We start from the raw sequence: 11873 nt of genomic DNA on the forward strand, positions 1-11873 counted from the left end.
GGGTGGAAATGCTGGTGGTTCCAGGTGCCCTTAATTCCCCCTGATTCCTCGGGGTGTTTGAGTCTCTGACAGGTTCTCGTTCCCTTGCAGCAGGAGAACGTCATGGCCAAAGTGATGCACCAGCTCCGCATCATCCGGCACTTGCGCCAGTGCCTGAGGCACTGCAGGGGCTGTGCCTCTGAGGTCACCAGCAACTCCCGCTCCCTGCTGTAGGTACTGCTCTGGCTCACTGTAAATGGGGAGCTAGTGGAAGGGGAAATGGAGCCCCCTGACACTCACTGAAAGGGAAAGTGGTGGATTCTCCATCTCTTGATGTTATTTAATGAAGAGTAGATGCCTTTCTGGAATGTGTGTGCCCAAAAAGTAACTGTTGTGCTATACAGGAAGCCTCTGACATGCAGGGGGTTAGATTAGATGCTCTAAAGGTCTCTTCTGGCCATAAAGTCTACTAATTTTGGAAAAACTGAGTGTAGCATTGGGAGCAGCCTCTGATGTTTTCCTGTCTAGCCGGCTTGCTTCCTAGAATGAACACGCATTGAGTGGGTGATCCACAGAGGGTAGCTCAAACCTTCAAAGTGTCAGGCCAGCAGCAGGACATTAACACTTCAGGGGATGGGTGGGTGTGGCAGTGACATCACAAAGGCCTTTTGCAGGACCTCAGCCTATTGGTCAAAGGTGGTGGGGAGGTGGTGACCTCACAGAGAGATGCTGACATGAGCCAGGCAGGATAGGGGCGCAAGGCCAGGGAAACCTCAGTGACCCCTGTTGTTTTGCTTCAGCAAATCTCCTTCTCGAGGTCTCTCTTTGAGGACTGAGAGAGTATTAGGGTTCACGTACGTGAGTGCGAGGAGGAGCCTCTTTTGAGTTTTCTCCTTTCCTTTTACTGATTTTACTGGAAAACAGATGTCCCTGTTCAGAAGGTAAGAGTCTCCGAGAGGTTTGGAACCTGTTCAGTTTGATCCACCTGGTGCCAGCTGAATTCTAGGCATGGAAAACACTAGTTTAAGGTGGCAGAATTTTATAGCCCACCTGGGATTTTGTCCCATGGAATCACTGGGGACATTAGGATTTATCCTTTTACCTTTTTCTCCATCCCTCCTTCCTTTCTCTTCATCTCTTACTTCTTTTGTCCTTTCTCCTGTTCCCCTCCCACCACCAGGAGTGGTGTGTGTATGTGTTGCGGGGTGCTCTTCACCTCCCCTTGTGGGAAGTTCATCCAAAACTGTGTGGTTGAAAGAGTGCTTGGACTCCACTGACACTAGATGCTGCCATTCTGTGACTTAGCATTAGTGCCTGGGATGACTTGGGGCAAGATCTCAACCTCCCCGCAACCCACTTCACTGCTGCCAGAATCCCTCCTCCCCACCCTGCTAGAGCCCCCTCCCTGCCCAACCTAGATGGGGGTGGAGGAAATGGTTCTGGTAACTCGATCTGTGTTTTGGAGGTGGAACAGCTGTCAAGGGCACTGAAGGGGAGGTAGCAGGAGCTCACCCTACAAAGAGTGGGGTTGGCACTGGAGGTTACTAGAAAGGACAACAAGACTCCATTCTGGGGGTCAGGAGGTGAATCCATCCCTCTGAGGTGGGCAGGTGCTGGGTGGAAATGCTATTGGTTCCAGGTGCCTTTAATTCCCCCGATTCCTCGGGGAGTTTGAGTCTCTGACAGGTTCTCGTTCCCTTGCAGCAGGAGGACATCACGATCAAAGTGATGCACCAGCTCCGCATCATCCGGCACTTGCACCAGGTGCCTGAGACACTGCAGGGGCTGTGCCTCTGAGGCCATCAGCAACTCCTGCTCCCTGCTGCAGGTACTGCTCTGGCTCACTGTAAATGGGGAGCTAGTGGAAGGGGAAATGGAGTCCCCTGGCACTCACTAAAAGGGAAAGTGGTGGATTCTCCATCTCTTGATGTCATTGGATGAAGACTAGATGCCTTTCTGGAATGTGTGTGCCCAAAAACTAACTGGTGTGCTATATAGGAAGCCTATGATATGCAGGTGGTTAGATTAGATGCTCTAAAGGTCTCTTCTGGCCATAAAGTCTACTAGTTTTGGAAGAACTGAGTGTAGCATTGGGAGCAGCCTCTGATGTTTTTCTTTCTAGCCGTCTTGCTTCCTAGAATGAACACTCATTGAATGGGGTTGTTGGCGTCACTAGGCATAGCTACCAGGTAACTCGTGGGAGTGGAAGGCCATAAGTGTCGATGAAACCCTCCTGCTCTGGGTCTAAGTGAGCCACAGTAACTCCATCTTGTGAACTTTAACCTACCTACATGCTAATCAGCCTAGAAGCAGAATATGTTAGCAACAAGAAGAAAATCAAGGGAAGTGTGGGCCCCTTACTGAATGAGGGAGGCAACCTAGTGACCGAGGATGTGGAAAAAGCTAATGTACTCAATGATTTTTTTTGCCTCTGTCTTCACGAATAAGGTCAGCTCCCAGATTGCTGCACTGGGTAGCACAATATGGGGAGAAGGTGACCAGTCCTCTGTGGAGAAAGAAGTGGTTCGGGACTATTTAGAAAAACTGGACGTGCACAAGTCCATTGGGCCGGATGCGCTGCATCCGAGGGTGCTAAAGGAGTTGGTGGATGAGATTGCAGAGCAATTAGCCATTATTTTTGAAAACTCATGGCGATCGGGGGAGGTCCCAGATGACTGGAAAAAGGCTAATGTAGTGCCCATCTTTAAAAAAGGGAAGAAGGAGGATCTGGGGAACTACAGGCCAGTCAGCCTCACCTCAGTCCCTGGAAAAATCATGGAGCAGGTCCTCAAGGAATCAATTATGAAACATTTAGAGGAGAGGAAAGTGATCAGGAACAGTCAGCATGGATTCACCAAGGGGAAGTCGTGCCTGACTAACCTAATTGCCTTCTGTGATGAGATAACTGGCTCTGTGGATGAGGGGAAAGCAGTGGATGTGTTATTCCTTGACTTTAGCAAAGCTTTTGATACGGTCTCCCACAGTATTCTTGCCGCCAAGTTAAAGAAGTATGGGCTGGATGAATGGACTGTAAGGTGGATAGAAAGCTGGCTAGATCGTCGGGCTCAACGGGTAGTGATCAATGGCTCCATGTCTAGTTGGCAGCCTGTTTCAAGCGGAGTGCCCCAAGAGTGGGTCCTGGGGCCGGTTTTGTTTAATATCTTTATTAATGATCTGGAGGATGGTGTGGACTGCACTCTCAGCAAGTTTGCAGATGACACTAAACTAGGAGGCGTAGTAGATACACTAGAGGGTAGGGATCGGATACAGAGGGACCTAGACAAATTAGAGGATTGGGCCAAAAAAAACCTGATGAGGTTCAACAAGGACAAGTGCAGAGTCCTGCACTTAGGACGGAAGAATCCCATGCACTGCTACAGACTAGGGACCGAATGGCTAGGTAGCATTTATGCAGAAAAGGACCTAGGGGTCACAGTGGACGAGAAACTGGATATGAGTCAACAGTGTGCTCTTGTTGCCAAGAAGGCTAACGGCATTTTGGGCTGTATAAGTAGGGGCATTGCCAGCAGATCGAGGAACATGATCGTTCCCCTTTATTCGACATTGGTGAGGCCTCATCTAGAATACTGTGTCCAGTTTTGGGCCCCACACTACAAGAAGGATGTGGAAAAATTGGAAAGAATCCAGCGGAGGGCAACAAAAATGATTAGGGGTCTGGAGCACATGACTTATGAGGAGAGGCTGAGGGAACTGGGATTGTTTAGTCTCCAGAAGAGAAGAATGAGGGGGGGATTTGATAGCAGCCTTCAACTACCTGAAGGGGGGTTCCAAAGAGGATGGAGCTCGGCTGTTCTCAGTGGTGGCAGATGACAGAACAAGGAGCAATGGTCTCAAGTTGCAGTGGGGGAGGTCCAGGTTGGATATTAGGAAACACTATTTCACTAGGAGGGTGGTGAAGCACTGGAATGCGTTACCTAGGGAGGTGGTGGAGTCTCCTTCCTTGGAGGTTTTTAAGGCCTGGTTTGACAAAGCCCTGGCTGGGATGATTTAGTTGGGAATTGGTCCTGCTTTGAGCAGGGGCTTGGACTAGATGACCTCTTGAGGTCCCTTCCAACCCTGATATTCTATGTAACAGTCAGCTTTTTAGCAGACAGCTGCAGTTTCGCTCACACTACAGAAGCAATAGTGATAACGAGGGGAAAAGGGGGAGGGAGAAGCCTACTACGTAGAGCTTGCAAGGTCGAAGATAAGCATGCGGATGAGAACTTTTCTAATACACCACAATGTGTACCTGCTGTAACTGCTCGGGATGGGAGGGGTAGTGGGGGAGAAACAGACAAAGACTCACACAGAAACAGCTTGGAGTATAAAATGGGAAACCTGCTTGTATGTGCTGCACTTGATTTGAGACATGCTGGTCTCCTAATGCCTATTCAGAGCTCTTGAATAAATTTGGTTTGCTTCTCCACTCTGGTGTGTCTATTGGTGCGACGCACACCGGGCAATGAACCCTGTTGCCCCCTCGGGGCCCTCTGGGCCGGCAACAGGGTGATCTACAGAGAGTAGCTCAAACCTTCAAGGTGTCTGGTCAGCGGCAGAGCCTTAGCACTTCAGGGGAGGGGTGTGTGTGGCAGTGACATCACAAAGGCCTTTTGCAGGACCTCAGCCTATTGGTCAAAGGTGGTGACCTCACAGAGAGATGCTGACATGAGCCAGGCAGGATAGGGGCGCAGGGCCAGGGAAACCTCAGAGACCCCTGTGGCTTTGCTTCAGCAAGTCTCCTTCTCGAGGTCTCTCTTTGAGGACTGAGAGAGTATTAGGGTTCACGTACGTGAGTGCTAGGAGGAGCCTCTTTTGAGTTTTCTCCTTTCCTTTTACTGATTTTACTAGAAAAACAGACGTCCCTAGTTTGAGGTGGCAGAATTTTATTCCCCACCTGGGATTTTGTCCCGTAGAATCACTGGGGACATTAGGGTTTGTCTCTTTTGTTTTACCTTTTCCTCCATCCCTCCTTCCTTTCTCTTCATCTCTTACTTCTTTTGTCCTTTCTCCTGTTCCCTTCCCACCACTACGAGGTAGGTGTGTGTGTGTGTGTGTTGCTGTGGGTGCTCTGCATCTCCCATTGTGGGAGGTCCATCCAAAAATTTGGGGTTGAAATAGTGCTTGGACCCCACTGACACTAGATGCTGCCACTTTGGTCGTTGATGCTGCAGTTGGGTGGCGGGTGGGGAAGACACCTCCTAGGGAGTCCAGGACAGTGTGTGTGGGTCTCTTTGCTATGAGCTGCTGAAGGAGTTGGGGGCTGAAGGCATCACTGAGAGGGGGGAGAGTGGGCCCAACCTGCCCTGGGTCCCGGAGGTGGGAAGGGGGCACATTGCGCCACCATGCCCCTGTCCTTTCCCCAAGTGGCATCAGGCGTCACCCTGTCCCCTTCTCTCCCTGGTGCAGGGACACCCAAGGACTCAGAGGAGGAGGAATGTGTGGACGTGGCCACAGAGGAGGCTGCTCTCAAAAACATCCGAGAGCAGCTCCAGGGCCGAGAAAAGGTACAAAGATTCCCCAGCTGTGCTGGAACGGAGATTGTCCTGCCCCTTCCCAGCACCCTGACCCCCTGCAGAGGGTCTTGTCTCTGATGATCCACCAGCCCTAATGGGAACCTTTCTCTACCATGATCTGGGACCCCCAAAATGGGGGTATTTGTCACACATCAGCTGGGTCTCCTCCCCCACAGGTACCGTCCAAGGTCCTGACCCTGCTTGTGTAGGAGTTGTGAGTGATTTGGACAATGGGCGGGTCCCCACTATCCCCCATTCAGGCCTGAGTCCTGCAGCTGGTGTGGCTGGGGCAGGGAGGTTCCTGGCTAATTGACTCTCTCTCCCCTAACCCCACTCCTGGTGGGTGTAGGATGAGGCCTAGCAGCTCATGTTCCTGCACGCCATCCACCCCGCATGTCTCGCTGCACAGCAGAGAGGGCAGGACACATTGGAGCCGCACTGCTGCAAGGCGGCTGTGGTGGAGAATGATTGTGGTGAGTGAGACGCATGAATGAAGACGCATTGAGTGGGATGATCCACAGGGAGTAGCTCAAACCTAAAAAGTGTCTGGCCAGCGGCAGGACATTAGCACTTCAGGGGATGGGTGGTTGTGGCAGTGACATCACAAAGGTCTTTTGCAGGACCTCAGCCTATTGGTCAAAGGTGGTGGGGAGGTGGTGACCTCACAGAGAGATGCTGACATCAGCCATGCAGGATAGGGGCACAGGGCCAAGGAAACCTCAGAGACCCCTGTGGCTTTGCTTCAGCAAGTCTCCTTCTCGAGGTCTCTCTTTGAGGACTGAGAGAGTATTAGGGTTCACGTACATGAGCGCGAGGAGGAACCTTTTTCGAGTTTTCTCCTTTCCTTTTACTGATTTTATTAGAAAACAGATGTCCCTGTTGAGAAGGTAAGAGCCTCCAAGACCTGTTCAGTCTGATCCACCTGGTGCCAGCTGAATTCTAGACATGGAAAACACTAGTTTAAGGTGTCAGAATTTTATTTCCCATCTGGGATTTTGTCCCCATCTTTCCCCTGAGTGGCAGCAGGCGTGTCAAGGCTGCTTCCCCACTCTGAACTTTAGGGTACAAATGTGGGGGCCTGCATGAAAACTTCTAAACTTAACTACCAGTTTAGATCTGGTCCACTGCCACCACTCCCAAATGCTAATTCCCTTCCCTGGGTAGCCTTGAGAGACTCTTCACCAATTCCCTGGTGAATACAGATCCAAACCCCTTGGATCTTAAAACAAGGAGAAATTAACCATCCCCCTCCTTTCTCCCATCAACTCCTGGTGGATCAAGATCCAACCCCCTTGGATCTAAAAACAAGGAAAAATCAATCAGGTTCTTAAAAAGAAATTAAGAATTAAAGAAAAAGGTAAAAATCATCTCTGTAAAATCAGGATGGAAAATAACTTTACAGGGTAATCAAACTTAAAGAGTCCAGAGGAATCCCCTCTAGTCTTAGGTTCAAAGTTACAGCAAACAGAGATAAACACTCTAGCAAAAAGGTACATTTACAAGTTGAGAAAACAAAGATAAAAACTAACACGCCTTGCCTGGCTGTTTACTTACAAGTTGGAAATATGAGAGACTTGTTCAGAAAGATTTGGAGAACCTGAATTGATGTCTGCTCCCTCTCAATCCCAAGAGCAAACAACCCCCAAAACAAAGAGCACAAACAAAAGCCTTCCCTGCACCAAGATTTGAAAGTATCTTGTCCCCTTATTGGTCCTTTGGGTCAGGTGTCAGCCAGGTTACCTGAGCTTCTTAACCCTTTAAAGGTAAAAGGATTTTGGAGTCTCTGGCCAGGAGGGATTTTATAGTACTGTACACAGGAGGGCTGTTACCCTTCCATTTATAGTTATGACAAGGCGTCACCCTGTCCCCTTCTCTCCCTGGTGCAGGGACCCCCAGGGACTCAGAGGACGCGGAGGAGGAATAGGTAGACCTGGCCACAGAGGAGGCTGCTCTCAAAAACATCCGAGAGCAGCTCCAGGGCTGAGAAAAGGTACAAAGGTTCCCCATCTGTGATGGAACGGAGATTGTCCTGCCCCTTCCCAGCACCTTGACCCCCTGCAGAGGGTCTTGTCTCTGATGATCTACCAGCCCTAATGGGGACCTTTCTCCACCATGATCTGGGACCCCCAAGATGGGGGTATTTTTCACCCACCAGCCGGGGTCTCCACCCCCACAGGCACTGTCCCAGATCCTGACCCTGCCTGTGTAGGAGTTGTGGGTGATTTGGACAGTGGGCGGGTCCCCACTATCCCCCATTCAGGCCTGAGTCCTGCAGTGGCTGTGGGTGGGGCAGGGAGGTCCCTAGCTAACTGACACTCTCTCTCTCCCCTAACGCCACTCCTGGTCAGTGCAGGATGAAGCTCAGGGCCCTCCATCCACCCCGCGTGTCTCGCTGCACAGCAGAGAGGACAGGACACATTGGAGCCGCACTGCTGCAAGGCAGCTGTGGTGGAGAGGATTGTGGTGAGTGAGACATGGCGCCCAGCTGCTGGAGGGAGCAGAGAGTCATGGGAGGGGCAGGGGTCTCCCCGGGCCAATGGATGGGGGATGGCTGGTGCTGCAGGGGCAGCCGAGGGTGGCTCCTGTGGCAGAGGTGGTGGGAAGTTTCACTGTCTTCTGGCTGGGCTGTTCTTTTCACTCCAGTAACATTGCAATGGCTTTGGGGAGAGGCTTACTCCGAGGATCAGATACAGGACGGGCAGCAGGGTCCAGGGAACAGGCGCTATTCCTGCCCTGCCACTGTCTGTCTGGGAAACCTTGGCTTTGTCATTCCCTGGCTCGGTGCCTCAGTTTCCCTGCTGTTTCACGGCCGTGTTGGTGCCAGTCCCACACCCACACTGCACAGTCTAATACCAGCTCCTCTCTCTTTCCAGCATCATGACACCTGCCCGTGAGCCAGAGCTAGAGACCCTTCTCCTTCGAGCTGCCCTGCATGCCATCTTCACCCTAGGCACCCAGAAGGACACCACCCAAGTCCAGGTAGATCTTGCTAAAGTCTTGGATTCAAGAGACAGCTGTCATCCTGCCATGAATCCTTGCTAATTGCCTGCAGAGGGATGTGAATGAGAGAGGCTGGGATATGTGTTTGGGGGCTCACCAGTGCTTCCCAGAGACCCCTCTTCCCATCCTGTGACAGTGTAGCCCCACTTTCCCTAACTCTGACCCATGGCTCATATTGAACCTGGTGGCAGAGTCCCAAGACACCGACAGGCTCCACTACATCTTGAAGGTGAGCCCGATGAGAGAGGTGGGGGCAATTTTACCTTAACTCTTAGATCCATTTTCCAGTTTGTCCTCCTAGCTGGGTCCCCAGTGGCCCGTCCTCGGTCAGGGCAGTCAGTGCAATCCAGTGTCAGGCCCTTCCTAGTGAAGGACAGAGGAAGGAGCTGGGACTTCAAGTCAGAGCTCTGCCTGGTTCTCTTAAGCACTAACCACAGGGCCCCTGGCTGGCTTGGGGAGTGAGAGTCTGAACCCCTCCTGTGAGATCCAGAAGATGGTCCTCAGAGAAGAGTCACAGGCTCCTTCCTAGGGAAACAGAAGGACCCCAGAGATTCAGCCCTTCTCTCCGACAGGCCCTGAGATTCCTGGGGGGCTTGTGCTCACACTCAGTCCCTTCACCCAACCAAGGACTCGAGAAGCAGAGCAGAGAATGAGCTTGGCTTGAGTCAAGTTCTTCTTCTCTTGGTTAAGTGGTGACTGGGCTTTTAAGGGGACCATGCTCCAGGTTCATGTCTTCCTGTCATCCTGAAGTAGCTGGGGAAGCAAGTCCTCAAGGAGGGCCCTGCCCATATCCCTGTTCTCCAGGCTCCCTTGGGGGCAGAGGAAATTAAGGGTCTAGCTCTAGCTTCTATCCTCTAGCATCTCCTGCAGAGGGGCTGAGGGGAAAAAGAGAGTTCTGGCCCACAGGGGACTGGGAGCTGGCAGGAAAATGCTGATGGAGTCCCCTCTCCCTATCCATTCCATTAGAACTCAGCAGAATTCCCCAGGATGGGTCACCACGTGGCACAGCTGGCTCTGTTGATCAGTGACCCAGCCCAGGACATCAGCCGGCAGGGCAGGGAGGGGTTTACCAGCTCTACCAGCTGCTGCTGCACCAGAGGGGTAAGGAACCCAGCTGGGAAATGGCACCCGCTAGAAGAGTGAGACTGGGACCCCAGCCAATTTCTCTCAGACTGACCCCGGCTGGAGGATGAGTCTCTGTCTGTCTCTTTCTCTGTTCTACACCCCTCCCCTACTATTCTGTTGGGCCAGGCACGCAGCGAGGACTCTGCCCACTGTGCAGCCACCAATGGGATTGGAAGGACACAAGCACTGCTACCAGAATGACAAATGTGTGTGTGTCTCTCTTTCCCAGGGCTGAGCATCCATGAGGCCAAAGACCTATGGTGCTGGGACTGGCACCAGGAAAGCAGGTTCCTGGCTACAGGAACACAGCCAAAGTGGGGGAGGTAAGGACACTCTGCCAAGGCATGAGACAGCTCAGGGAGTGGGGGTGGCTGGGTCCCCTGCAGTGGCTGCCTCCTGGGGCCACTAGATGGAGATGCCGTTCTAGCCCCAGGAGTTGGAGCCTGGCTCTGGGCAATCTGCTAATGCCTCACATCCTGTTGGTTTTAGGTCTTCGGAAAATTCTTCTCAGAAGGGCAGAGAAGACTCTTCCTCCAGACAGCAGTACTGGCCATCCACAACCCCTTGCTGCGTATCAGCCAGGCTGGTCTGGTCTTGACCTACTCCCTCCTGGGGGAAGCCCAAGAGCTGATGGGGGACAAGGTAAGCAGCTGCATTAGACTCAGGAGATCGGGGCGGGACCATGCCTCATTCCCATCCTATCGCCATTCGCTGACCTGGCAGCAAGGAACCTGGTGGGGAATGAGAGCGAGAGCAGGTGCTACTGGGAAGGGAGATGAATTCACCTCCATGAGCAGGAGGGAACCAGCTTGTCCCCGGAGCAGCTCCAACACAGCTCTTTAGCAAAGCTAATTAATGACAAGCGTTACCTCATCACAGACTTATGTTCTTAGGGCACGGTGCTTTTGATCTTGGGAAGAGCAGAGGCGTCCCCTAAGTGCCCTCTGCGAGCCTCTCCTGTCCCAGGGGGCCTCACCCAGTTGCCAGTGGCCTAGTGTCCGTGTCACCTGAGCCACCACCTAGAGAGAACGGGAGGATTCAGTCAGCAGGGCCTGCTAATCTGCCCCATTCACCAGGGCTGCCATCCTGAGGCTTCAGCATTAGTGTCTGGGATGACTTGAGGCAAGATCTCAACCTCCCCGCAACCCACTTCACTGCTGCCAGAATCCCTCCCTGCCCAACCTGGGTTGGGGTGGGAGGAGAGGGTTCTGAGAACTTGAGCTGTGGTTTGGAGGTGAATCAGCTGTCAAGGGCACTGAGGCGGAGGTGGCAGGAGCTCACCCTTCAAGAAGAGGGTTTGGCACTGGAGGTTACTAGAAAGGACAACAAGACTCCATTCTGGGGGTCAGGAGGTGAATCCATCCCTCAGTGGTGGGCAGGTGCTGTGTGGAAATGCTGGTGGTTCCAGGTGCTCTTAATTCCCCCTGATTCCTCAGGGCATTTGAGTCTCTGATAGGTTCTCGTTCCCTTGCAGCAGGAGAACGTCACGGACAAAGTGATGCACCAGCTCCGCATCATCCGGCACTTGCGCCAGGTGCCTGAGGCACTGCAGGGGCTGTGCCTCTGAAGCCACCAGCAACTCCTACTCCCTGCTGCAGGTACTGCTCTGGCTCACTGTAAGTGAGGAGCTAGTGGAAGGGGAAATGGAGCCCCCTGACACTCACTAAAAGGGAAAGTGGTGGATTCTCCTTCTCTTGATGTCACTGAATGAAGACTAGATGCCTTCCTGCAATGTGTGTACCCAAAAAGTAACTATTGTACTATACAGGAAGCCCCTGATCATGCAGGGGATTAGATTAGATGCTCTAAAGGTCTCTTCTGGCCATCAAGTCTACTAGTTTTGGAAAAACTGAGTGTAGCATTGGGAGCAGCCTCCTATGTTTCACTGTCTAGCCGGCTTGCTTCCTAGAATGAACACGCATTGAGTGGGGTGATCCACAGAGAGTAGCTCAAACCTTCAAAGTGTCTGGCCAGCAGCAGGACATTAGCACTTCAGGGGATGGGTGGTTGTGGCAGTGACATCACAAAGGTCTTTTGCAGGACCTCAGCCTATTGGTCAAAGGTGGTGGGGAGGTGGTGACCTCACAGAGAGATGCTGACCTCAGCCAGGCAGGATAGGGGCACAGGGCCAGGGAAACCTCAGAGTCCCCTGTAGCTTTGCTTCAGCAAGTCTCCTTCTCGAGGTCTCTCTTTGAGGACTGAGAGAGTATTAGGGTTCACGTACGTGAGTGCGAGGAGGAGCCTCTTTCGAGT

This window comes from Chrysemys picta, chromosome 3 (assembly GCF_011386835.1).
Source record: "Chrysemys picta bellii isolate R12L10 chromosome 3, ASM1138683v2, whole genome shotgun sequence".
Classification (NCBI taxonomy): Eukaryota; Metazoa; Chordata; order Testudines; family Emydidae; genus Chrysemys; species Chrysemys picta.